Genomic DNA, 27,701 nt, shown 5'->3' with positions numbered 1-27,701 from the left:
GCCAACAAAAAACAGTGGCTCCGAGGCCAGAGTGGAAGAGCAGGAGTGAAACCTCCCGCTCCCGCCAGTATTCAGCCGCGTCCAGTGTGGAGACCCCCGCCACCAGCCCCATACCCCAGAGGAAGCGAGGAGGAGCCGATGCAGTTGGGCAATGTGCGTCCCAGATTAGATGTTGCCGAGAAGGCCTGCCGCCAACGTTTAAACCTCTGTTGGTACTGCGGGAACGGGGGCCACTTCACCAGAGAATGTCCAGCCAAGAGAAAGCCCGCCGCTCGCTTGGCGGCGGCGTCCTCCGCGGAGACGGCCGAGGCGGCTGGCGCAAAGCCGGCGGGGGAAGCCAGCGACCGGGCGTAGAGAGGCTCGCCAACCCGGTCAAGAACCCCACTCAAGAGCCGCAAACCGGGGTCCTATTTCTCCTAGTGGTCACATTGTGGTCAGCGAAAAAAAGACCCGTCATGATCCATGCCATGATAGACTCAGGGGCAACAAACAATTTCATCGATAGAGAGTATGCCGACTCTCTGGGATTACAATATCACGATTTCAAGAATGCCCGGGTGGTGCAGGCTATCGATGGCCGTCCCCTAAAGACGGGTCCAGTAAGTCAATGGACTGAACCCACCAGGATGTGGATAAGGGAACACCTGGAAGAGATTTCCTTCTTTGTTACCGAGGTGCCCCACTTCCCTGTGATTTTGGGAATTCCATGGCTGACGCTCCACGACCCAAACATCTCCTGGACCAACAGAGAACTACAGTTTGCTTCAAAATATTGCCAAAACCATTGTCTAGTAGCCAAGGTCTGCCATGCCACAGACGCTGAGCCCATCATCACCTTACCCAAGAAATATTCAGACTTTTGGGATGTTTTCAATGAAAAGGAAGCCGAGAAACTACCCCCACATAGACCATATGACTGTGCCATTGACTTGGTCGAGGGGGCCCCGATCCCGCGAGGACACCTCTACTCCCTGACGGAACCAGAGCAAGAAGCTCTCAGGGAGTTCATAGAGTCAAATCTTCGCAAGGGATTCATCAGACCCTCTCAATCCCCAGCTGCCTCCCCGGTGATGTTTGTGAAAAAGAAGTCAGGGGACCTACGCTTGGTTGTGGACTATAGAGCATTGAACAATATCACGAAGCGGAACCGCTACCCCTGCCTTTGATCTCGGATCTATTAGACCGGCTTCGAGGGGCCAAGGTTTACACCAAGCTGGATCTCCGGGGGGCTTACAATCTAGTTCGCATCAGGGAGGGGGACGAGTGGAAAACCGCTTTCCAGACTAAATTCGGATTATTCGAGTCCCTGGTCATGAATTTCGGTTTATGTGGAGCTCCCACAACGTTCCAGCACTTTGTCAATGATATTTTCCAGGATTATCTAGATCGGTTCTTGATCATCTACTTGGACGATTTTTTGGTGTTTTATAGATCACAATCGGAGCACGAGAACCACGTCAGATTGGTGTTACAACGATTGCGGGATCATGGACTATATGCCAAGTTGGAAAAATGCGCTTTTGATCTACAAGAGGTAGATTTCCTGGGATACCGTGTCTCGCCACTAGGACTTTCCATGGACCCGGCAAAGGTTTCAGCAGTATTGGAATGGCGGGCGCCAACCAACAAGAAAGAAGTGCAACGCTTCTTGGGGTTCGCGAACTACTACCGCAAGTTCATTCCAGACTTTGCCCGCTGGTCTGACCCAATCACCAGCTGCATCCGTGGAAAACAGCCTTTCCGCTGGACGGAGCAAGCAGAGAAAGGGTTCCAGCAACTAAAGAAGTTATTCACGTCCCAGCCAATTCTACAGCACCCTGATCCTAAAACCCCTTTTGTTGTGCAGGCTGACGCCTCTGATGTGGCAATTGGGGCTGTACTCATGCAACCAGTGGAAGAACATCTTCATCCTTGTGCTTTTTACTCCCGTCAACTAACAGCCCCAGAGAGAAATTACACTATTTGGGAGAAGGAACTTTTGGCCATAAAGGCAGCTTTTGAAAATTGGAGACATTGGTTAGAAGGGGCCAAATTTCCCATTGAGGTTCATACTGACCATCGTAATTTGGAACATCTAAGAACTGCCCGCAGGTTAAATCAGAGGCAGCAGTGCTGGGCTTTGTTTTTTGAACGTTTTGACTTCCAGATCCATTATGTAACCCCAGCTCAGACCAAGCAAGCAGATGCTCTATCACGGAAACCAGAATATGCTGCAGGGCGCAGAGAGACCTTCGAATCCCAATTGCTACAGCCCGAAAACTTTGCCACGCTCACAATGGGAAACACCAAATCCACCGCAGTTGAACCAATTCCCTCTACTTCAGGACCCCTTTGTGCTCAAGAACTTAGAGCCAGTCAACAGGCGGATGCCTGGGCTCAAGATCAAATTCGCCAAGGACTACGTTTTCCCTTCTCACTTAAGGATGGGCTATTATGCTACAGAAATCATGTCTACATCCCTCCAGGACCAGGCAGAGAAAAGGCACTTCACCTGTGTCATGACTGCAAGCCAGCAGGACATTTTGGACTTTTTAAAACCATGCATTTGATCCTAAGAGATTTCTGGTGGCCCAAGATCCGCAAGGATGTAGAGAAATATGTCAATACCTGCTCGGTATGCCAGCGTTCCAAGACAAGAAGGGAGAAGCCCTCAGGGCTACTACATCCCCTTCCTACTCCATCTCGTCCATGGGAGATAATTTCTGCGGATTTTATCACCAACCTACCCCCCTCCCTTCGATATACCACGATCCTAGTGGTGGTGGACCTTTTCACCAAATTGGCCCACTTCATTCCTTGTGATGGCCTTCCCACGGCCAAACAGACTGCAGATTTATTCCTTCAGCATATTTTCCGGCTACATGGATTGCCCAAGAGTTTGGTCACTGACCATGGATCTCAATTCACCTCTCGTTTCTGGAAGGCACTACAACAACTACTAGGCATAGACTCTCGTTTATCTTCAGCTCACCATCCCCAAACAGATGGACAAACGGAGCGCACCAATGCCACTTTGGAACAATACCTTCGCTGTTATGTAAACTACCAACAGGACAATTGGGCATCCCTGTTACCTCTGTCAGAGTTTGCCTACAACAACGGTGTCCAGGCTTCAACCAAGGAAACCCCGTTCTTTGCAAACTATGGATTCCATCCACGTTTCTTTCCTCCAGTCATTGAAACCTCAGAAGTCCCCGCAGCGGAGGACTGGCTGCAAGAACTCACAGCAGTGCAACAACTATTGCTCCAGCAACTGGACCAAGCCAAGGAGGACTATAAACGCCACGCTGACAGTCATCGCCAACCGGGCCCCGAAATCAAGGTAGGAGATCGGGTTCTGCTGTCCACTCGCTTTTTGCCCTCCCACCGTCCCTGCCGGAAGCTAGATGCCCGTTTCATTGGTCCCTACCCAGTGGTGGCGCAACTTAATCCCGTGACTTTCAAACTCCAACTTCTGCGCTCTATGCGCATCCATCCTGTGTTTCATCGCTCCCTGCTCCTTCCGGCGGATGGTGTGCGCCCTGATGCAGACCGGCCGGCCCCCGCCCCTGTTTTGGTGGACGGGGAGGAGGAATTCGAGGTTCAGGACATTTTGGATTCCCGCTTCCGCCGCCGCCGCCTTCAGTATCTCATTGACTGGGTGGGTTTTGGCCCCGAAGAACGCTCTTGGGAAGACGCTTCCACAGTCCATGCCCCCGATTTAGTCCGCCGCTTCCATCAGGTCTACCCTGCCAAGCCGCGGCCCCGCACCTCGGGAAGAGGGCCCATTTTGGAGAGGGGCCTTGAGGAGGGGGATAGTGTGATGTCTCATGGGCCATGTAGTCCCCTTCCAAGTACTATTGTGGCAGACGAAGAGGAAAACTTTGGTTTCCCACCGTTTCAGCCAGAATTGGAGCCCTTGCACCTGCAGGATGTTTGCCCTCCAGAAGTCAGCCAAACAAGCCTTGGGCAGAATTCTCCCCCGTTCTCTCGCCGGGATAATTATAATCGAGATAGAGGCGCTAGGGAGGCGAGTCGCCGAAGCGCCAGAATCGCTGCCAGACAATTAGCTGATTAAGCCTGTTTCCCTTGGGAAATCTTAAGGAGTCATGCATCTGGACATAGTATGGGTTTCATTTCTTGTTCCCCAGGGAAAGTGTTCTTTGGCGGGAAAACAAGATCCTATATAGGTGTTTACCCGCAAGGAGATCCTTGCGGAGTCAATTCGTCAGCTTCGGGAGTGAGATCGTGTGTGGACTACGCTACTCCTGTTCCTTGTTTCCAGGACCTTGTTCTTGTTCCAACCCTGCCTTGTTCCTCGGACCTCGCGACGGACTTCGCCACGGACCCTGTTCTTGTCTCTTGCTTCTTGTTGCCTCGAATCAAGCCTTGTCTGCCAAGAATCTAGTTTGCTCTCCAGCCTTGTTATCAAGCTCCATTGGACTAAAGGACCCTGTAATTTCCCCACACTTTGCTCGGCAGAGTGTGTGTTTCGGTTATTGCATTACAACTTTGGACTCTAATATCTCATATTGGACATTGATTTCCTGGACTATATTTGACCTTTCCTGAAAGGTCTACTTCTGAACTATATTCTTCACTTGTTTTTATTGACTTTATATATTCCTTTAATAAAGATATTAGATAGATTCTGGTCTCTGTGCATGGTTATTGGTGCTCTGCAGCCTGGGTCCTGACAACACCTCAGTTGGACTATCGTTTAGTAAGTACTTATCTGCCTGCAATATGTCCATGGAGGCTCTTTTTGGTGATTTTGAGTCACTCAATCGATTTAGTGACATTCCAAGGCGGCCTAAACTTTCAGTAAGGCATTCGTACTCTAAGAACAAAAGGTCCAACAAGTCACGGTTTAGTTGGTTGGATCCCATCTTAAAAAAAATGCAGATTTTTTAATGCCTTCTCCTCCACTCCCTTTCCCCTTCCTACCAGCGTATGAGGGAGGGGCCGCAGAACAGTCTCCTTCTCCTGAGTAGGCAGGCAAGGGTGGTAACCAGGAGAGCAGGCAGGCAAGGGTGGTAGCCAGGAGAGCAGGCAGGCAAGCCAGTGAGAATGGAGGAGAAATTTCCTAAAAACCTAAAAAATGTGATGGATAAGGAATTGAAAAGGAAAAAAATTAGACAAAATTGGAAATTGGATGGAACAAATAAAGGAGAAAAACAACATAAAGGGAATCCTAGGTGATTTAAATATATCATGGCTCCATTGGGTCCAACTAGATCAATGGTTCCAAAATTGGCAAAGAAAGAGCTTAGGGGAAAGAGAACCAACAAAATTTGAAAATATAATATTAAAAGAACAGACTAAAGAAGAAAATGAGAATCCGAAAGGGATAACCAGTATGATATATAAAATATTAATAGAGATTAAAGGTGGGAGGAAAGGCATATTAACAAGGGAAATATGGGAGGAAGAACTGGGACTAAAAGTAGGAGAAAGAAATTGGGAAAAAATTATGGAAAGCAAGACATCTCAAAAATGTATCAATTAGAATAATAGAAAACTATTACAAGATAATATGGAAATGGTATTTGACCCCAACAAAGATACATAATATGGATAAGAGCTGCTCAGTAAAATGTTAGAGGGGTTGTCAAGAAAAGGAGACATATATTCATATGTGTTGGGAATGTAAATATGAACAGAGGTTTTGGGGAAAAGTCATAGTAGAAATAGAAAGTATCATGAAGAAAAAAAATCAATACAAACCCAGCTACTATACTATTATCTATATATAATACAGATGAATGGAAAGAAAATGAAAAGAATTTGATAACAATGTTGTTAATGGCTGCAAGGTAATTAATAACAAGAAATTGGAAATTAGAGGTGGAAATTAAAATAGAAGAATGGTACAAGAAAATTTGGAAACTAGCAATAAATGATAAATTAACATGCAATGTAAATGTTTAAAAAGGCCTAAGGAAGAAAAATGATTTTGAAAGTATATGGAAGAAATTTATCGAAGAAACATTAAGGAGAAAAGATTGGAACCAACCCCCATCAGAAGAAATCAAGTTCTGGTTGGACTATAAAGAAATGGATTCTGGTGATGGGGAGCGCAACGGGTAGCACACTGGGGGAAGGAAAAGAATTAATTATATGAATTGTAAAGTTCTTCCTTTCCTTTGTAACATAATGAATAGAAATGTAATAAAATTTATTTTAAAAAAGAAAGAAAATGCTGCTAGAACACAGCATACAGCCCGGAAATTACAAAACCCTCCAGTAATAATGTATTTCTTTCTATCTTTCAAGCATTTCCTTTTACGTTACAAAAGCCCTTCTGACCACTGGATTGGTCTCCGAAGAGATAATCCAGATCAGCCCTGGATCAGTGGCAGGGCCGGCCCAAGGTAATTTTCAAGTGTAAGCGAACAGAATTTTGCCCCCCCCCCCCCCAAAAAAAACCAATCGGATATCAAATTGTTGGCAGTTGTGAAGCTACCCTGAGTCCTCTTCAAGGTGAGAAGGGCGGGACACAAGTATGGAAAATAAATAAATAAATAAATAAAATCAGGATAGTAAAAAAGAACACTCAAAAACAGGGGAATTCCAGACATGAAACAATCAGGGCCAGCTAACACCACCCAACAAAGATTCCCTCAGGCAGGAAGCAGCCAGGCTTTGAATATGTGAGGGACATTCAATGCTAATCAAGGTGGCCAACTGCAACATTCACACTTGCCTCAAAGAGTTCTTTATCCCACCCTGGACATCATTCCACAGATATATAAACCCCACTTGCCTAATTTCCAACAGACCTCACAACCTCTGAGGATGCCTGCCATAGATGTGGGTGAAATGTCAGGAGAGAATGCTTCTGGAGCATGGCCAGACAGCCCAGAAAATGCACAGTAACTCAACAATGATAATGATAATGATAATGATAATTTTATTTCTTACCCGCTCAAGACGGTTGACAACATTGCTAGAACACATAATAATTTAAAAACACTCCGTAAAATATACATATGGAAACATATTTCCATAAAATACACAAAACAAAAAGGAGCCCCGGTAGCGAAGTGTGTTAAAGCAATGAGCTGCTGAACTTGCAGACCGAAAGGTCCCAGGTTCAAATCCCGGGAGCGAAGTGAGCGCCCGCTGTTAGCTCCAGCTTTTGCCAACCTAGCAGTTCGAAAACATGCCAATGTGAGTAGATCAATAGGTACCACTTCCGGCGGGAAGGTAACGACGCTCCACGCAGTCATGCCGGCCACATGATCTTGGAGGTGTCTACGGACAACACTGGCTCTTTGGCTTAGAAATGGAGATGAGCACCAACCCCCAGAGTCAGACATGACTGGACTTAACGTCAGGGGAAACCTTTACCTTTACCTTACACAAAACAAAAATTAGACATAGAGTGGAAGTTTAAACAATATCATGAAAAGGGCGAGAAATCTGCCCCTCTTCATGTGGTATGAATCAGGGGTCCCCAAACTAAGGCCCGGGGGCCGGATGCGGCCCATCGAAGCCATTTATCCAGCCCCACGGCACAAGGGCAGAAGGGGGTTGGGCTAAGTAACCCAAGGGGTCTCTTCTTCTCTTACAACCCTTATTTATTTATTTATTTATTTATTTATTTACAGTATTTATATTCCGCCCTTCTCACCCCGAAGGGGACTCAGGGCGGATTACAATGAACACATATATGGCAAACATTCAATGCCAATAGACAAACAACATTCAGTCTTAGACAGACACAGAGGCATTTTTTTAACATCTTCCAGCTTCACGATTTCCGGCCACAGGGGGAGCTGTTGCTTCACCGTCCATTGGTGGCTGTTCTTCCTCTTCATTTCCTCGTGAGCAGTTTTATGGTGTTGTAGATTAGTTAAATTAGCCTCCCGCATAAAGCGTCCCTAAATTTCCCTAATTGGCAGATTCAACTGTCTTTCGGGGCTGCTAGGTCAACAGCAAGTCGGGGCTATTTTTTTTTTTTTTTTTATGGTCGGAGGCTTAACCCGACCCGGGCCACGAACTCATGGTCAGTAGTGATTTATAGCAGCTGGTTACTAGCTAGCTGCGCCACAGCTATTTATCAATATTATTAATATTGAGGCTGGGTGGCCATCTATCAGGAATGCTTTGCTTGTGCTTTTGGTGCACAGAGGCAGAAGGGGGTTGGACTAAATGGCCCAAGGGGTCTCTTCCAATCCTATTATTATTATTATTATTATTATTATTATTATTATTATTATTATTGAGGCTGGGTGGCCATCTATCAGGGATGCTTTGCTTGTGCTTTTGGTGCACAGAGGCAGAAGGGGGTTGGACTAAATGGCCCAAGGGGTCTCTTCCAACCCTCTTTCTTCTTCTTCTTCCTCTTCCTCTTCTTCTTCTTCTTCTTCTTCTTCTTCTTCTTCTTCTTCTTCTTCTTCTTCACATTGACGCTGGGTGGTCATCTGTCAGGGGTGCTTTGCTTGTGCTTTCGATGCACAAAGCAGAAGGGGATTGGACTCAATGGCCCAAAGGGTGTCTTCCAACCCTCTTTTTTATTGTTATTGTTATTATTATTTATTTATATATTTATTTATTATTGCTCGGTGGCCAACTATAGTCCGGCCCTCCAACAGTCCGAAGGATCGTGAACTGGCCCCCTGTTTAAAAAGTTTGGGGGCCCCTGGTATGAATAAAGAACTCCACTGGACTTAACTGGCACTTGTATCTTTATTTCTCCATTGGAAGAAGTGAGGCATTGTGGTGTGTCTGCACTGTGGAATTAACATATGCATATGCTATTCAATGCTATGGAATCCTGGGAGTTATAGTTCGGTGAGGCATCTAAACTATTTGGCAGAGAAGGTTTAAAGACCTTATAAAACTACAATTCCCAGAGTTTCATAGCATTGAGCCATGGCAATGAAATTGGAGTCAAACTGCATTAATTCCAAAGTACAGCTGCCCTTTGGTGAGATATATGCATCCCTCTGAAGTACACCACTACAATATACACTACAATATACCCTTAGGCCCTTTCTGTATTGCCATATAAAATCCAGGTTATCTGCTTTGAACTGGATTATATGGCAGTGTAGACTCAGATAACCCAGTTCAAGGCAGATAATGTGGATTATCTGCGTTGATAATCTGAATTATATGGTTATGTAGAAGAACCCATACCCTGCCATATAAAATCCAGACTATCTGCTTTGAACTGGATTATATGGCTGTGTGGATGCATATAATCCGGTTCAACGCATATGACCTGGATTATCTGCCTTGATAATCTCAATTATATGGTTATGTAGATTACTGCAGTGTAGGGCTGCCTCTGAAGACGGCTCAGAAGCTTGAATTAGTACAAAGATGGGTAGCCAGGCTGCTGATTGGGGGGGGGGGGGGGGGGTTACAGAGATCATACAACCCCCCTCCTAAGCAGCTTCACTGGTTGCCTATTTGCCTCCAGGCCTAATTCAAAGTACAGGTCACTACCAAAAAGCTCTACACAGCTCAGGTCCTCCCTATTTCCGGGACTGCATCCCCCCGTATAAACCTGTTCAAGCCTTAAGATTGGCTGGGGAGGCCCTTCTCCCAGTCCTGCCTCCTACGCAAGCGAGGCTGATGGGTATGAGGGAGAGGATCTTCTCAATGGTGGCCCCCCCGACTCTGAAATGCCCTCCCAAGGGAGATTAGACAGGCATCCTCCCTCATGGCATTTAGAGGACTTGAAGACCTAATTATTTAAACAGGCTTTTGACAGTGACTAGTCAATCTGTAAGATATGGATTTACAGTAGCAAGCGCTCTTTTAGCTCATAGGAATGACTGTTTTTAATCTAATGTTCCTAATTTTACTGTTAATTTTTACTTGATTGTTCTGTACTTTGTGTTTTATACCCTTTGAATGTGTTAGTAATTGTTTATTCCACTTTATGTATTTTATTGCATTGCATTTATTGTATTATTTATGTTGTAAGCTGCCCCGAGTCCCCTGTGGAGAGGGGGCGGGATATAAATAAACATTATTATTATTATTATTATTATTATTATTATTATTATTATTATTATTATTATTATTATTATTAACCTTTATTTAATTTTCCTATCTTGTCTAGTAAAGGAGTCATTGGACTTCTACGTCTGACGGCATTCTAGGTATAATTCCTTTGCTTAACAATTTTGTTTCTCTTCAGGCTCTTCAGGCTTCGTATGGAAGAGGGGAAAAGATGTGCATATTTGAACCATATTACTGTTAGTAGTTCGAGCTGCACAAGAGAGGGACCCTGGATCTGTAGCAAAGAGATGACTAAAGACATTACCTGGATCGCAAAAGCCAAGACCTGATTCCTGCTCTGCTTTTTCAAAAGGTACTTGAATGCTTTATTTTCAGCCTTCTGCCCATATTTAGTAATGTTGAATTTTATAAAAATGGGCCACACCAAGACAGAAAAGCAAAAATTCTAGAAAGACACAAGACCAACCTTTAGAATATATGATAGAAGAGTGTTATCTTCCCCCATCATTATGTAGCTTTTATTCTGATGAACATTAATGTATATGAACAATGTTAAATACAACAAAACATGTAAAGAATTCATAGGAGAGGGATAAAAATGGAATTTTTGAGGTGACTGAAACTTGAAACAAAGATAAATCAACCTACTCCTGAATCAAAGACAAAATCAAGGCTCTAGCAAGGAAACTATGCAAATCTTAGGAGAAATTGACCAAGGAGATCAATAGAGAGCAAAGTAATCAGTGGAAATAACAAAAGGACTGGACTTGGAACCTGAAATGAAATAAGGATCTTCATGAGCAGTCTGAGATACAAAATCTAATAAATACCAACAGAGATGTAAATGAACCTAGGGGACATATACAAACTTACCTTTAGCCTGTGGAAACATGGAAAAAAACTGTAATAAAACACACGAGGAAAGATGTTCAAGCCTTCAAGCTTTATTGAAACAAATATACAAAGATTTTATGTGGAAACTATTGCAGAGACAAAATATAGTTAATATTAGAAAGGACTAGCTTTGCCCGGCCACGCGTTGCTGTGGCTTTTGGGAATGATTTGTTGGGCAGGTGGAATAGGAGTGAATAGCCTTGTAGTGTGAAAGCCTGGTGGTTTTCTTTTTATGGGAATCCTTGTTTGGTGAGCTAGAATATAATTAATAGTCTTAGTGAGGCAGGTATGCATGTTGGTAATAGTTAACATGATTAGCATGTAATGGCTTTGCAGCTTCAAAGCCTGGGTGCTTCCTCCCTGGGGGGGGGAATCCTTTGTTTGGAGTGGTTAGCTGGCCGTGATTGTTAATTTAGATAAATATAATTTGGAAGTTGGAAAAGGAATATTTTGAATGTAGAATTCCAGCCACACACATACACACATACACACATCCAGACCCACATGCACATCCATCTATCTATCTATCTATCTATCTATCTATCTATCTATCTATCTATCTATCTATCTATATTAACCTGCCTGGCTGCTTCCTGCCTGGGGGAAATCCTTTGTTTGGAGCTGTTAGCTGGCTGTGATTGTTAATGTAGAGAAATATAATTTGGAAGTTGGAGAAGAGATATTTTGAATGTGGAATTCCAGCTACATACATACACATACCCAGACCCAGACGCACATCCATCTATATATATATATACAGTAGAGTCTCACTTATCCAAGCTAAATGGGCCGGCAGAAGATTGGATAAGCGAATATCTTGGATAATAAGGAGGGATTAAGAAAAAGCCTATTAAACATCAAATTAGGTTATGATTTTACAAATTAAGCACCAAAACATCATGTTATACAACAAATTTGACAGAAAAAGTAGTTCAATACGCAGTAATGTTACGTTGTAATCACTGTATTTATGAATTTAGCACCAAAATATCTTGATATATTGAAAACATTGACTTCAAAAATGGCTTGGATTATCCACAGGCTTGGATAAGTGAGGCTTGGATTAGTGAGACTCTACTGTATATATAATAACCTGCCTGGCTGCTTCCTGCCTGGGGGGAATCCTTTGTTTGGAGTTGTTAGGTGGCTGTGATTGGTAATTTAGACAAAAATAATTTGGAAGTTGGAAAAGGGACATTTTGAATGTAGAATTCCAGCCACACACATACACACACCCAGACCCACATGCACATCCATATATATATATATATACATATATAATAACCTGCCTGGCTGCTTCCTGCCTGGGGGGAATCCTTTCTTTGGAGTTGTTAGCTGGCTGTGAATGTTAATTTAGATAAATATAATATTGAAATTGGAAAAGGGATATTTTGAATGTGGAATTCCAGCCACATACATACACATACACAGACCCACACGCATATATAGCCTGCCTGGCTGCTTCCTGCCTGGGGGGAATTCTTTGTTTGGAGTTGTTAGCTGGCTGTGATTGTTAATTTAGACAAAAATAATTTGGAAGTTGGAAAAGGGATATTTTGAATGTAGAATTCCAGCCACACACATACACACACCCAGACCCACATGCACATCCATATATATATATATATATATATATATATATATATATATATACATATATAATAACCTGCCTGGCTGCTTCCTGCCTGGGGGAAATCCTTTCTTTGGAGTTGTTAGCTGGCTGTGAATGTAAATTTAGACAAATATAATTTGGAAGTTGGAAAAGGGATATTTTGAACGTGGAATTCCAGTCACATATACACACACCCACACCCATAGGCACATCCATATCTAAACCTGTCCTGTGTCTCCTGAGGGTCTGTCTCTCTCACACACAGAGAGAAAGGGAGGGCTGAAGTTGGCCCATGCCTGGCCTAACTGTATTCCTTCCCCAGAAAAACATGGGAAAGTGTTTTGACACCCTGTATTTAATTGTTGTCCTGTAACATCCCTGCAGGGCAGGTGATCCCAGCTTGCAACCCAGGAGCCAAGAGGAAGAGCCTGCCTCTGGCCACCCTGATCAATTAACGGGCAGAAGCGGGGCCTCACCTGCCTTTGACGGGGCCTGGGGGGAGGCATGGCAGTTGCTTCTCCTTCTCCTCCTTCTGCATCTGGCTTCTCAATGGAGGCAGTGTCACTGTCGGACGAGGCCACCTTCCTGGCCTTTGAGGTGGAGTGCCGGGCCGAACTCGGCTGGCTGAGCCGTTACAGCCACAAGGTCCTGTCCATCTGGGCCCGCGCCCTGCCCCCCAGAGGGGACTCTACCCTCCACAGCCTCATGGGAAGAAATAGGGCGCCTGTCCCTTTAAGAAGTAGCAGCAGCATTGTGTGATTTTTTCGGGCCGTATGGGTTAGGGTTCCAAGTAGCATTCTCTCGTGGCAAGCATTCTCAGGGGTCTGTTGGAAGTGAGGCGAGAGGAGAAAGACTCCGGGGCTCAATGCCGCCCTCCTCTCTCCCGCTTCTTTGCCGTGTTTTGCAACTTTTTACGTATTATTATGGGTTGCTTTGAGTTCGGTGAAGTTCCGGCTTCTTTCTCGCCATGGGGGCGATGGAGGCGGGGAGAGAGGGTGAGTGTTCTGTGTGTGTGTGTGTGTGCGCGCGCGGGGGGGGGGGGTTTGTGCGCAGGCCCTGATTGGCTGTTGCGGTTTTTGGGCTTTTGTTGGCCCTGTGATTGTGCTTGTAGTGAAATTTTGTTATATCTTACTGGACGCGGGGGTGATGGATTGTGTTGCTAATTCTGGAGTTTGGGGAGTTTGGGGTTTTGTTGTTTTGTGCATCGCCGTGATGCCATCACTCTTTTATATATATAGATTGAAATATAAAGTAAAATTCTATATGAGATGAGGTAAATTGACTTTAAAAGGGGGGAAATGGGGAAATGCTGAAGTAATGAATAAAATATGAGATTGTCAGAATTTAAGATTTAATTAAAACGGTGATTCCGGTGAAAGATGGCGGCGTAACTGGAGTCAAGTCTTTTTCACTCCCTAATCTTCCGAGCAGCACAATAGAGAGAATAACGACAACAGACTGACAACAGGCTGATAAGTTACTGCTAAATAATTCTTATCTCAGGGGGAGTTTCAAACTTAACCAACAACACGCTATTAATCAGCATTGAAGGTTCCCAGCATAGAAGGAAAAAGAGGGGTGAGGAAAAAAGCTGACCTGTTTAACTTTCCAAGGACTCTGGAAGCTGAAGCTGAAGCAAACATTACACAGGGTCACTGTTGTGGATTACAGCAATTACTACTCTGTTACTCCACTCTGCTGTAAATACAAGGTGTTTGTTATATTTTCCTCCCCTTGTTGGCTTTTCTAACCCCGTGGCGGCTGAAGTTTCAAACATCCTCCTACGTTTGCTGTGAGAGTTCCTTGCGTTGAGAGGAGTAGAGGAGTTGAAATAGCGTCTAGATCCAGGGAAGTCATGCTCCCCCTCTATTCTGCCTTGGTCAGACCACACCTGGAATACTGCGTCCAATTTTGGGCACCGCAGTTGAAGGGAAATGTTGACAAGCTGGAAAGCGTCCAGAGGAGGGTGACTAAAATGATTAAGGGTCTGGAGAACAAGCCCTATGAGGAGTGGCTTAAAGAGCTGGGCATGTTTAGCCTGCAGAAGAGAAGGCTGAGAGGAGACATGATAGCCATGTACAAATACGTGAAGGGAAGTCATACGGAGGAGGGAGCAAGCTTGTTTTCTGCTGCCCTGCAGACTAGGACACGGAACAATGGCTTCAAACTACAGGAAAGGAGATTCCACCTGAACATCAGGAAGAACTTCCTCACTGTGAGAGTTGTTCGACAGTGGAACTCTCTCCCCTGGGCCGTGGTGGAGGCTCCTTCTTTGGAGGCTTTTAAGCAGAGGCTGGATGGCTATCTGTCGGGGGTGCTTTGAATGCAATTTCCTGCTTCTTAGCAGGGGGTTGGACTGGATGGCCCATGAGGTCTCTTCCAACTCTACTATTCTATGATTCTATGATTCTATGAAATAAAAGCAAAAGAGGGGGTAAGAAAGAGAAAGAGAAGGCACTCGGAGCAAGAGAAACAGAGAAAGACAGAGCTGACCCCAAGCCGAAGAAGCAGAGCGACACAAAGGGCTGTAAGTCAGTGAAATTATCCCCTCAATGACTTGACCTTGCTATATAAAGTCTTGCCCAGAAAATATCACGACATTGGGATTAGGTCTAGCTTGACTTTTGCTAAATTACTAAGATTTTTGTATTTTACAATCAAATCCATAGTGAATTTTAGTATTCCGGCAGGGGAAGGATACGGCTGCAGGTGCTTTTATATTAGGAACTGTTCGAATAGATACATTGGGGACCGAATAGGTCCAACTAACTGCTGGCACCTGAACGAACAACCTTATAACTCACTATCGGGTAAAAGTAGATAGTACCTCGGTGTACCCCACGAGAGCCATGGTAATTAAAACAAGACAGTCCTATAAAAACAATGATAAGACCCATTCACCACTAATGTCCTCCCCCTCTCTGAGGAGAAGGAAAAGAAATCCAAAGCAGACAGGGATACCAGACTACTTCTCCCCAATAGTCCAAATCCAAGAGATGGGGCAGATCTCTCCACAAGCTTTACCCCTGGATTGGACTTTGGATCACTGTCAAGTGATTTTTAATCCATATGAGAAATCAGGCATAAGCCTAGCTGAGGAATTTGTCCTTGCCAGTGCCAGTCCGATCACCAGAACATCCAGAAAGACAACAACCGGAGACAAGCCCTAACTTCTGTAGACATCATAGAGGAACAAATTAACATAGCAGATGGATGCCCAAAACCCAAGACAATCACAACAACAGAAGTTCATGAAAACATACCCATCACGGCTGATTTAACCCACCAGATTACAAACATGAATTTGGACATCCAAGCCATCAAGTCATACCTTACAGAAATTCACGATCTCCTAACCACAATCACACAGCACATGGTGACGCAGGAGGCAAGTAAGGAGAAAACACTTCCAGTTTCAAGCCCTGACATAGATGGTTATTTCCCCAATGTAAAAGGGAACCTAGTAGTCAAAGATAGACACAAAAAAATTACAAAAGAAGTCCCCAAACCTAACAAACCCGATAAAAAGGTAAAGACCATGGTCAAGGTAAAGAGAATGAGAAAAACTAAGGATGAGAAAAAGATCGCCATTTCTGCAACCAAAAAATCCAGCATGAACTTCCAAAAGTTATTTAAACTCATGGACAGGAAGAAAAGGCAAACTACTGCTGTTAAACCAACTAAAGTTAAGAAAGCCAGGAAAGTTAAACCCAAGTCCAACCCTGAGCATAAGATGGAAGAGTCACTAACACTGTCCAACCTGGGTTCAGCTTCAGAAGTAAACCAAGGAAACATGCTTCTGTCAAACCAATCTGGGGGACTAGATGACCTACCAAAGACACCGGTCCCCAGTGTTCTGAACTTGGGAAAAGAAAACAAGGGAAGGATAGATCAACGGAATGAGGCCCAGACGAAACAGAACATCAGTTTTGCATCACAGAACTATGTGTTAGTATTGGATATTTATCCCTTGAATGGTATACGATCAGCTTGGGACTCATTGTATATAGTTAACATCCATCTAAGGCAGATTCTAAACTGCAGAAATTGATCACTGATAGCTGTTAGGAACCTGATGGAGAACTGGGACTTTACAAGGGTGTCCCTCAGCTTTAAGAACTCTTTTATACCTAGTCAACTGCTAAGAAAGAGGGCATTCTTGGGTACCTTGGGAGTATTTCCGGCACGTTTTTACAAAGATGTCTGCTGTAGGCCGGTACTCCCAAGAATTCAACCGAACACTGCCACAACGGAAGTGCTACCAGTTAACCAGCTCCCTCCAGCACAGCTGTTGGATCTAGTGCCCAAAAATCAGCCCAATGCAGAGATTCCATTTGGTGAGTTATACATAGGAGAAGAAGGGGACTTGCTGGAAATGACTTGAAGGCACACAACAACAACAACAATCCTAATTAATTTGACTATCTCATTGGCCAGAAGCAGGCCCACACTTTCCATTAAAATCCTGATAGGTTTATGTTGGTTAAAATTGTTTTCATTTTTAAATATTGTATTGTTCTTTTGTTGTTGTTGTTGTTACACTACAAATAAGACATGTGCAGTTTGCATAGGAATTTGTATTTTTTTTCAAATGATAATTCGGCCCCTCAACAGTCTGAAGGATTGTGGAACGGCCCTCTGCTTCAAAGGTTTGAGGACCCCTGCTGTAGATGATCTATACCTCTTGAGGCGACAATCTAAGGATCAGAAATCAAATCTTGCTGGACTATGCCTGGCTCAATCAACTGCCAGGCTAAACCTCCACATATTAAATGGTGCCTTAGAAGGAAACCACCCTGCTGAATTCACCTATCTTTCTGGAAACAAAATGAGCACCATCGATTATATTGCCATATTGAGGGATCTAATACCACATGCCAAGCACCTGGAAGTCATGCCAAAACTCGATAGTGACCACTTTCCTATTCTTCTCGAATTAACCATTTCTATCCAAGTAATAGTGGACTGTCATCAACCCATCTTACAACCAACTGGAAAAGCCAACTGTCGAGTCAAATGGACACCAGAGTTGAACCAAAGAGTTACTGAACTGCTGGCAACAGAACAGCTACAGAATCTAAGGATTGGCGTGACATATGCTACATCCCCCAGTGCTCTTTTGGAGAACTTTAACTCAATAACCCAAGAACTTCAGAAATGAATAAGAAGCTCCAACATAGTTCCACATAGGCAATATCATCATCACTCCAAACCCTGGTTTGATAATGTATAAATGCAAAGAAATCACTTATTTCCGCCGACCAGGCTTTCCAGTCTAATAACTTGGTAATGGTGTCACAAAAGCTTCTCCATCAGAAGAGACTATATAAGCGCCTGTTGGCCCAGAAAAAAAGGAAGACTCAAAAAACAACTGGACACGGCTCATACAAGCCGTTCAAACTAAAGACTCAGCCACCTTCTGGCACATCATATCATGTACAGCAAATTATGTTAGGCCCTTGATAGTAAGCCATATCCCCCCAGGGTCATGGGAAACATATTTTCGGGATATATATAGGGATAATACTGGTGGGAATGCCTGTTCCACCCCAGACTTGGAAAATTTACCAACATGGCCTGTGGTCACTCCGACAGAGATCAGGAGCCTTGTCAATCAGCTACAGCAAGGGAAAGCCCCAGGAGAAGATTTCATTCCTTCAGAAGCCATCAAAAACAATCTAGACTTCTGGGCTCCCACCCCAGGTTCACTTTTCACCTGCATTGACAAATATGGTCAAATTCCCAAGGACTGGGGGATGGCAATCATAGTCCCCATATGCAAAAAAAAAAAAAAAAAAAAAAAGGGAAAAGAGATGATCCAGCAAATTACAGACCTATCAGCCTCCTTAACATTATTAGTAAAATTTACGCTAGACACCTAAAAGGGAAACCGCAGGATTGGACAGATCAAGAAGGCGTATTAGCCGACGAACAAGCTGGATTTAGGGAAGGACGATTTACAGTGGACCATTGCCTAGTCCTCCAGCATCTGATAGAAAAATACACTACCAACAGCTCTGCATCCTTGTATGTAGCTTTTATAGACTTCAAGGCTGCCTTTGATTCTATCTCTAGGGCCAAACTATGGGAAAAATTAGAAGACACCTCAATTGACAGACGGCTCCTCCATCTTATCCGTCGACTCCATGAAGGGACGTCTCTCAAAATAAGATGCAACCCTCAAGGCCACCTCACTAATGCTGGTAGAACAGAGAAAGGAGTCAAACAAGGCTGCATCTTAGCCCCATTACTATTCAACCTCTATGTTAACTCTATGGTGGAGCAATTGCACAACATGGACTTTCATCCTCCAAAACTCGCGGGGAGACATATCTCCATCCTACTCTATGCTGATGATGCAGCACTGATTTCAAGAACACCAATAGGCCTCAAAAGAGCTTTGAAAGCATTGGCACAATATTGTAGAGAGGATCAGTTACAACTCAATTATCACAAAACGAAAATCATGGTGTTTGCCAAAAGACCTAAGCTCCACCATTGGAATATAGATGGTAAAAAAATTAAGCAGGTTCCATGTTTTAAGTATCTGGGGGTAGTCTTCCACTCTTCAGGCAGCAGAAAAGCACATGGAGGCTATGTGGCTGAGAATGCATATAGGAGTTCATCTGCCATATTAAAATACCTGAGGTCAAAGGGGGGGGGGGCAATTTATACCCGCAGCTCTCAAACTTTTTGAAGCCAAGTCAATGACCCAACTCCTTTATGGTGCCCAGATAGGACCTTTCTCTGACTTTGCCCCACTGGAGACTGTCCAATCCAAATTTTTAAGATCAGCCCTACAGGTTCCAAAGTGTGTCTGTAACGCTATCCTACGCCTGGAGACTGGCTTCTTGAGAGTGGAGGCCAGGGTGTGGATGGTAATATTGAATTACTGGCTGAGACTATCCCTCGCACCCCTGGGCCTTGCCCCACTCACTATGAAGGACAACTTCCAATCCAGCTGGCAAAAGAAGATAGTGCACAAAATTGCATCTCTTGGTCTATTCCCAGAACTACTAACCAGCATGGGATATGACCAGGCCAAATCCCTGGTCAAGCAACGTATAACAGACATTGAACACCAATTAGATCTGTCCAGTGCCCCATCCTTCATCACCAATGGAGACAGTAGGAGCCATACCTCCCCTATGGAATATCTTACTATGTTGGAGGTAGCCAACCATTGGAGAGCCTTCACTTTGGCACGATGTCATGCGCTCCCATCCGCAGTACTGGAAGGTCGTTACCAGAAGATTCCATACTCCATGTGACTCAGGTCAGATAGAAACAACGGAGCATGTACTTCTGCAGTGCCTGTTTTATAGCGACATTCGAACACGTCTCATCATGCCATGGACAACTAAATACCCAGGACGTTCTGGACAATTTTACGTAACCTTATTGCTCTCAGATACCATCTCAGCTGTGTCATATAATGTCGCCAAGTTCTGCACAGCTGCAATTAAAATCCGGCAGATGATGATTGAGAGTCAAAAGAACTAAGTATCATCTATAGCAGGGGTCCTCAAACTTTTTAAGCCGAGGGCCGGTCCACAATCCTTCAGACTGTTGAGGGGCCGGATTATCATTTGAAAAAAAATACAAACAAATTCTGATGCACACTGGATATGGCTTATTTTTAGTGCAAAAACAACAACAACAACAACAACAACAACAACAATGAAAGAACAATACAATATTTAAAAATAAAAACAATTTTACCAACATACATTTATCAGGATTTCAATGGGAAGTGTGGTTCTGCTTCTGGCCAATGAGATAGTCAAGTTAATTAGGGTTGTTGTTGTTGTTGTTGTTGTTGTTGTTGTTGTGTGCCTTCAAGTCATTTCAGACTTTGGGCGAGCCTAAGTCTAAAATTTATTTATTTATTTATTTATTATTTACTGCATTTATTTACTACATTTGTATCACACCCTTCTCACCCCAAAGGGGGCTCAGAGTGGCTTACAAATTATATGTACATACAATATAAAATATTATTAGCATAGCACAATATTAGCATTATATATTACTATATTGAACTATACCACTATACTGTAATATTATTAGTAATATTATATGTAATATAGAATATATAATTAATATTATTATATGGTATTATTATTAGTGTTATATTGTTACATTATAATATTATTATCAATATTATATGTATATACAATATATTATATTATAAAACTGAGGGCGGGGGCCAGGTAAATGACCTCGGAGGGCCGCATCCGGCCCCCGGGCCTTAGTTTGGGGACCTCTGATCTATAGAATAGAGTTGGCAAAGCAGATATAGACCACTATTTATAGTTATAGGTTGTTATTTACAGTTATGACTCCCCCCGGATGATCCTGTGAGTTGAGTTGGGTCTTAATGGTACTGGTATATGATCTTCAGCCTAGATTTTAAATTTTGTCAATGATTCAATTTTATAAGGGTTTATATTAATATTGAAGTTTTTAGCCTAGATTTTAAATTTTGTCATTGATTTAATTTTATAGGAGTTTTATTTATTCTGAAGTATATAACCTCTCGGATTTCATATGGATGTACGGGACTGGGTGCCCTTGATATGAGCTGGTCATTGACCGTAATAAAAGTTTACATTACATTACATTAAAACGGTGAAATTGTTTATATTAATGTTACTTGTGAGCTATGTAATAATTCTAAATATATCTTGTTTTTAGAAGAAGTGGAAATGTTAATAAGTAATAGCAAGAAGAATGGCACCACAGTATAATTGCTGCTTTCGTTTGAGGAGATGGGAAACCAGTTGTGATTTTAATGGTGTTTTTTTTAAAAAAAAGGTGATAGTGGTTTTCAGTCTGTTTTAGACAGCGGTGCTTGGAAATGGAAAGATGGTGGGGATGATGTAGAGCAGTGGTCCTCAACCTGTGGGTCCCCAGATGTTTGCCCATCAACTCCTAGAAATCCTAACAGCCGGTAAACTGGCTAGGCTTTCTGGACGTTATAGGCCAAAACACTTGGGGATCCACAGGTTGAGAACCACTGCTGTAATGGGCATCAATGATGCCTTGCCTGCACAAGAAACAAAGTCAGCTGGGCATTTGACCATGTTTGGAGGGGCCCTGGGATAATAAAGGGCCTTTCCACACAGCCATATATCCCAGAATAACAAGGCAGAAAATCCCATAATATCTGCTTTGAACTGGGTTATCTGAGTCCACACTGCCATATATTCCAGCTCAAAGCAGAAAAGGTGGCATTTTATTCAGCTGTGTGAAGGGGGGCGTAGTCACAAAAAACTGCTTTTGCAACTGGAAGTGATCTGGGAACACTGCCAGTTCGGTTTCTATTTTAAATGAAAGCTTCTCCTAGGTCTCAAATGCCCCAAAGAATGAGGGAAATGTGACAAATGTTACCACAGCCCCTGTAGGCCATTTAGTGACTTTGGAGGCAAAGCATGCTTTGGGGGCATGGGGAATATTTTTTAAAAATGAAGTTTGGGGGTGGGGGGGAGGTGGAGAGCACAAAATGATTTCAGGGCATGCATGTGGCCCCACTGTCAACACTTTGACCATGCTTATTTAAAAGTGAGAGGGTTCAAGCAATAGTAAACCTTAAGTGATCACATTGGTTGGCAATGGGAGGACAAGTGGACTATTCTCATACATGTCCCGGCTTCATTCCAGGTTCCTGCCACATGCAGGAGAAAGTCCAGCAGACGTTACAGACCTTCCTTCAAAAGGGAGGGCACTTGAGATTTCTAATGATGATCATTTTTCTAAATTTTGATCATGCTGAGGCATAAAAGCAGTGATACTTGAAGGACACAAGAGTGAGCTTTTCAGCTGGCAGGCACCTTCCCTTTCTCTCTTGGGATTCTGAAACTAGTCTTTTCTTTGTTGGTCACAGGAGGAAGGGAAGATGAAATATTCTGCAAGAATTGGCTTTAGAGTATATGGTATTAGAAGAGTGATATCTTTTCCCATTGTTGTTTAGGTTTCATTCTGATGAGCAGAAAAGAATGCCAACAATGTCAAATAAAAGAAAACATGTGAAGAATTCATACCTCAGTATGGTGGTTAAAATTGGATGAGATGAATCAAACTGCACCTGAAATCAAACAGCAGATCAAGCAAATGGAAATCTTACTAGAAATTGTCCAAGAAATCAACAGATATGAAAAAAAATCATGGAAATAAAAAGGACTGAACTTAGAACATGAAATAAAATTAAATAAAGATCTTCATGGACACTTTGAGACAGCAAAATCTAAACATATCAATACAGCTATGACCAAACCAAGGAAGTAAGTGCAGAATTATCTCCAAGGCTGTGCAGACATGAAAAAGGCTACTAAACCGATTCTCATATCTTCAAGCTTTATTGAAATAGACAAATTTTACATAAATTGTGTAAGATCCTATTTAGATGGGAGAAACATATTAAATTTAAAAATAAACTTTTTCATAAATGCATAGGCTTTGTGAAACAAGAATACTGACAAAGGACTGGAATAAATGAATTACATTTGGAAAAATAAAAATGATGCTCTTTTATATGATAGAATTGTGAAATAAGAGGAACACTGAGAACTGGCTCCTCTTATTTCTGACTGGAATAAAAGAATGATTTTATGCAGAAAAATGTAGTTGATGAAGGAAAAGACTGAAATTTAAAGTAATATGCTATATGAGATAAAATAAGGTTAATTTACTTTACAAGGGGAGGATTGGGGAAATATTGAGATAATGAATTAAAAACAGGATTGTCAGAATTGTACAGTGCCATTCACCTGGGATGGAATTTCACTGAAATGGTTACAATTTTATGTTAAATACTACCTGTGTGATATGTATTCATTCTAAATATATCTGCTTTTCTTTTAGAAGAAACTTGGATGCAAATAAGCAGTAAAAGTACAATAAAACAGTACAATATTTGCTTTTGCTTGTGGAGGTGGGGAGCCACTGCCAGTTGTGTTTTTAATTGAAGGAAGAGGGAGTGTCTGCTTGTTTCAGAAAGTATGGGTGGAGGTGGAAATGGGGAGGAAATTATGTAGCTATTTTTATGTTTGATTTTTCTTTTAATTGCCTTCTTAATGTCTGTTTAGCTTTTTTGATGCATTATTGAACAATTTAATAAAAAAATATTCTACAAAAATAGAAACAGCAATGGAAATTCAAATTCTTGCTTGGTAATAGATTCACTGGGAGCAGGTCTAAACAGTGGTTGGGTTGTCTTGGGAGGTCAGTGGTGGCAGTTTTTACTGCATGGGAGATGAAGTGGATCAACTCGAGTAGAAGGAGATGGTCATCTTCTTGTGCTATAGTTCAGTTTCTCCAGCTTGCCAATTCTAGTTACACTCTGCTAAAATTCTAAAATTCCGCTGTTTCTTCAAGGAGCAGTCTATTTACATTGACTTAAACAAGGAGCAAAGGAAGATCACCTGCTCTAAAAAAAAAGAAGCCAAATCACAATGTTAAATTGCCTACAGTGTTAAATCATAATATATAAGAAGGTAGGTAGGAGTCCTGGTGGCGAAGTGTTTTAAAGCACTGAGCTGCTGAATTTGCAGACCGAAAGATTGCAGGTTCAAATCCCGGGAGCAGAGTGAGCATCCGCTGTTAGCTCCAGCTTCTGCCAACCTAGCAGTTCGAAAACATACCAATGTGAGTAGATCAATAGGTACCGCTCCAGCGGGAAGGTAACGGCACTCCATGCAGTCATGCTGGCCACATGACCTTGGAGGTGTCTATGGACCCATGCCGGCTCTTCGGCTTAGAAATGGAGATGAGCATCAACCCCCAGAATCAGACATGACTGGACTTAATGTCAGGGGAAAACCTTTACCTTAGGTAGGTAGGTAGATATCCCAGATTGAGATTTACAGCATGGATCAAAAACACAGACCTAAAACATCCAACAAGAGGGTGTGCAATAGTTGGATAGCTTTGCATGCAGAAAGTAGTATGATGGCCCTCCAAAAGGTACCTTGTTATGTTTCTTAGATATGGTCCCATTTTGGTGTGAATCAGGCTTGCCTTCCTGGTTTTGTGATGTAAAGTCAGACAGACATAAATCGTAAGCCCATTCCATAGAAAATTATTTCACACCCCAAGGGTGAGGGTAATGCATTCCGCTAAATGCAGTACCCAACTCACAAACGATTTTAAAGATGGACAAAACAGATAAGACTCTCCTTTTAAGGTTAGAGAAATGTTCAGATGCTTCCAAAGGGACAAAGGAGAGGCAGGGACTTCTAATTCCAAGGGTGCTTGTAAGAGTAATAATCAGTCATATCTGCATTCTTCGGCTGTGTCTTCTCCATAATCCTTCCCAGCCAGGTAGGGTGAACACAGTAGGAGGGACAGAAGCAACATACCTCCTGCTGTTCTCACTCTAACAGGTTTGACATGTGAAGAAAGCAGACCCCAGTTGCTCACTTCCCACTTGAAGTAGAGCAAACCAATCCCAGTCACACCAACAATCCAAGTGTCCCGTGTCTTCTTCCGTCCCTTTATTCCCCCTTCTCAGTAAGCAAAGAAAATCTTTCATCCAATCAACAGCAAGATGTTAGTTTTTTTTCCCTTCTGTTGGCACTTCTCCCAACTAAGAAAGGAAAGGAAATAACCCCTTTTGCAACAAGACTTCAATTGCTCCCCCTGCTCTTCAGCCTGAGCATATACAAGATGAAAACCAATCTGGTCATCCTTTCTTATTTTAGAACTGCTTCAGAAGGGACCTTAGAAATCAGTAACAGGAAGGTAGAGATATTGAGAGCCATTGATGGAAGTATACTCCTCAATGAAAAGATGTGCAACACTAATGGGTGGAATACAAAGCAGGATGGTACAGATATGGCATTTTGTGATATGTATGGCCAAAGATCCTGCGGAAATTCCTTTTTGCCAACCTCATGTGATAAAGTCCTTTCAGGAAGCAGGTGGAGTGTCAATTTAGACTGGCTGGAAACATCTCCACCTTGTTATTTTTTGCCTTCTCTTACTTTGCTCCCCAGCTGGCTGAACTAACGTGTATGTTTCCAAAACATTTTCAAGGAGTGTATCTGTTTCAGCATAAAATCAGGATTTTGGACTAGTGGAGGGATCTAGCAGCCAATTTTGAAAATAAACAACATATTTCTTTGGCTTTGGAGAACTGGGAGTCCACAAAAGCTTGTTGTGGTAAGATAAGATTTGTTCAGAGGAAGTTTGCATTTGTCTCCCTCTGAAGCTGAGTTAGTGTGACTTCCCAATGTCACCTAATGGGTAACCATGACTGAGTTGGGATTTGAATCATACTCCCTACAGTCATAGTCCATGCTCCAACTGCTATATCATACAGACTCTTCACAACTACTTCTGCTGAAATATATCACCACTGCCGCAAGATCCCTTTCTAGTTGCTGTTGGGGTAGGATTGGTGTTAGGGATAGGGTTAGAGCAGTGGTTCCCAACCTTTGGGTCTCCACGTGTTTTGGACTTATTTATTTATTTATTTATTTATTTATTTATTTACAGTATTTATATTCCGCCCTTCTCACCCCGAAGGGGACTCAGGGCGGATCACATTATACACACATAGGGCAAACATTCAATGCCCATAAACACATCGAACAGAGACCGAGACAGACAGACGCAGAGGCAATTTAACCTTCTCCTGAGAGGATGTTCAATTCTGGCCACAGGGGGGAGCAGCTGCTTCATCATCCACTTTGACAGCACTTCCTCATTCCAGGTCGTAAATTAGTTAAACTTGCCTCCCCACTTTTTTTATAAGTGGCACCTTATTTCCTACTTGATAGATGCAACTATCTTTCGGGTTGCCAGGTCAGCAACGAGCAGGGGCTATTTTTTATTTTTAATTGACGGGTGCTCACCCCACCACGGGCTGGCCTCGAACTCATGACCTCATGGTCAGAGTGATTTATTGCAGCTGCTCAACAGCCTGCACCACAGCCCGGCCGACTTCAACTCTCAGAAATCCCAGCGAGCTTACCAGCTGTTACGAACTGTGGGAGCTGATGTCCTGGAGGCCCAAAGGTTGTGAACCACTGGGTTAGAGAGTCGGGGAATTACCATGAAGAGGAATCATTAGTAAGCACTCTTTGGGTTTGGATGATTAACCAATTCCCCATCCATCTAACAGTAGCATTGTCTAGCTTCTTTGAGAGAATATCATGGGGAACATTGTCAAAGGCTTTACTGAAATTAAGATATGCTACATCCACAGCATTCCCTTCATCTTGTGACTCTACAAAAAGAAAAGAAAAGAAAAGCTTCATCTGGCATGACTTGAGAAACCCATGTTGACTTTTTGTGTGCGTGGCATTCTTTATTAGTGCTTACAGATTGCCTCTTTAATGATCTGCTCCAGAATCTTTCCTGGTATTGATGTCAGGCTCACTGAATAGTAATTATTTGGGGCTTCTTTTTTCCCCTTTTTGAAGATGAGGGCAACATTTCCCTTCTTCTAGTCTACTAGAAAATTTCCTGTTCTCCAAGAATGTTCAAAATGATTGCCAGTTGTTCTGAAATTACATTTGCCAGTTATATACCCTTGGGTATAATTCATCTGGTCCCTGAGACTTGAATTCATTTAAAGTAGTCAGATATTTATTTATTTATTTATTTACAGCATTTATATTCCGCCCTTCTCACCCCGAAGGGGACTCAGGGCGGATCACATTACACATATAGGCAAACATTCAATGCCTTTTAACATAGAACAAAGACAAACAAACATAGGCTCCGAGCGGGGCTCGAACTCATGACCTCCTGGTCAGAGTGATTCATTGCAGTTAATTGCACTGGCTTGCTCTACCGCCTGCGCCACAGCTCGGGCCCATAGATAGCCTATGTTGCCTTTTTACCTATTCTATGTTGCATTTGCCCTCCTTCATTGTCCCCAAGCTGAGAAATGTTCCCTTTGGGAGAAGACTGAGGGAAAATAGTATTTAATATTTCTGCGTTTTCTCTGTCCCATGTTAGCATTTTGCTATCACCTGTACACACTGACCCTACACATTGCTTGATGTTCCTTTTCTTAACACACACACTCCCTTTTATTGTTTTTAATCTTTCTAAAAAGTTGGAGCTCGTTCTTTGCTCTGGTTTTTCTCATATTCTTCCTACACATATTGGCTATTCATCTGCATTCTTCTTTGGTGATTTCTCCCTTTTTCCATTTATTGCACATGTCCCTTTTAGCATAGTTGAAAGTTCCTGAAACACCAATTTTAGGTTCTTTAAACACCTC

The 27,701-nt window shown here is 42.8% G+C and overlaps 1 protein-coding gene and 1 long non-coding RNA gene across 2 annotated transcripts in view; both read left to right on the top strand.

Moving 5' to 3' along the window:
- LOC100559385 (C-type lectin domain family 2 member D) overlaps nt 1–27,701 on the top strand; it is a 70,939-nt gene that overhangs the window by 24,198 nt on the left and 19,040 nt on the right. The gene's annotated exons all lie outside the window — the stretch shown is intronic.
- On the top strand, nt 5,069–23,609 carry LOC107982507 (uncharacterized). Its single transcript, XR_010002481.1, has 3 exons — nt 5,069–6,353; nt 10,139–10,312; nt 22,440–23,609. It is a non-coding gene; the product is annotated as an uncharacterized LOC107982507 (long non-coding RNA).

This window comes from Anolis carolinensis, chromosome 2, assembly GCF_035594765.1.
Source record: "Anolis carolinensis isolate JA03-04 chromosome 2, rAnoCar3.1.pri, whole genome shotgun sequence".
Taxonomy (NCBI): Eukaryota; Metazoa; Chordata; class Lepidosauria; order Squamata; family Dactyloidae; genus Anolis; species Anolis carolinensis.
The sequence above is the reverse complement of the archived record's forward strand: the minus strand, read 5'-3'. Positions and strand labels throughout refer to the sequence as shown.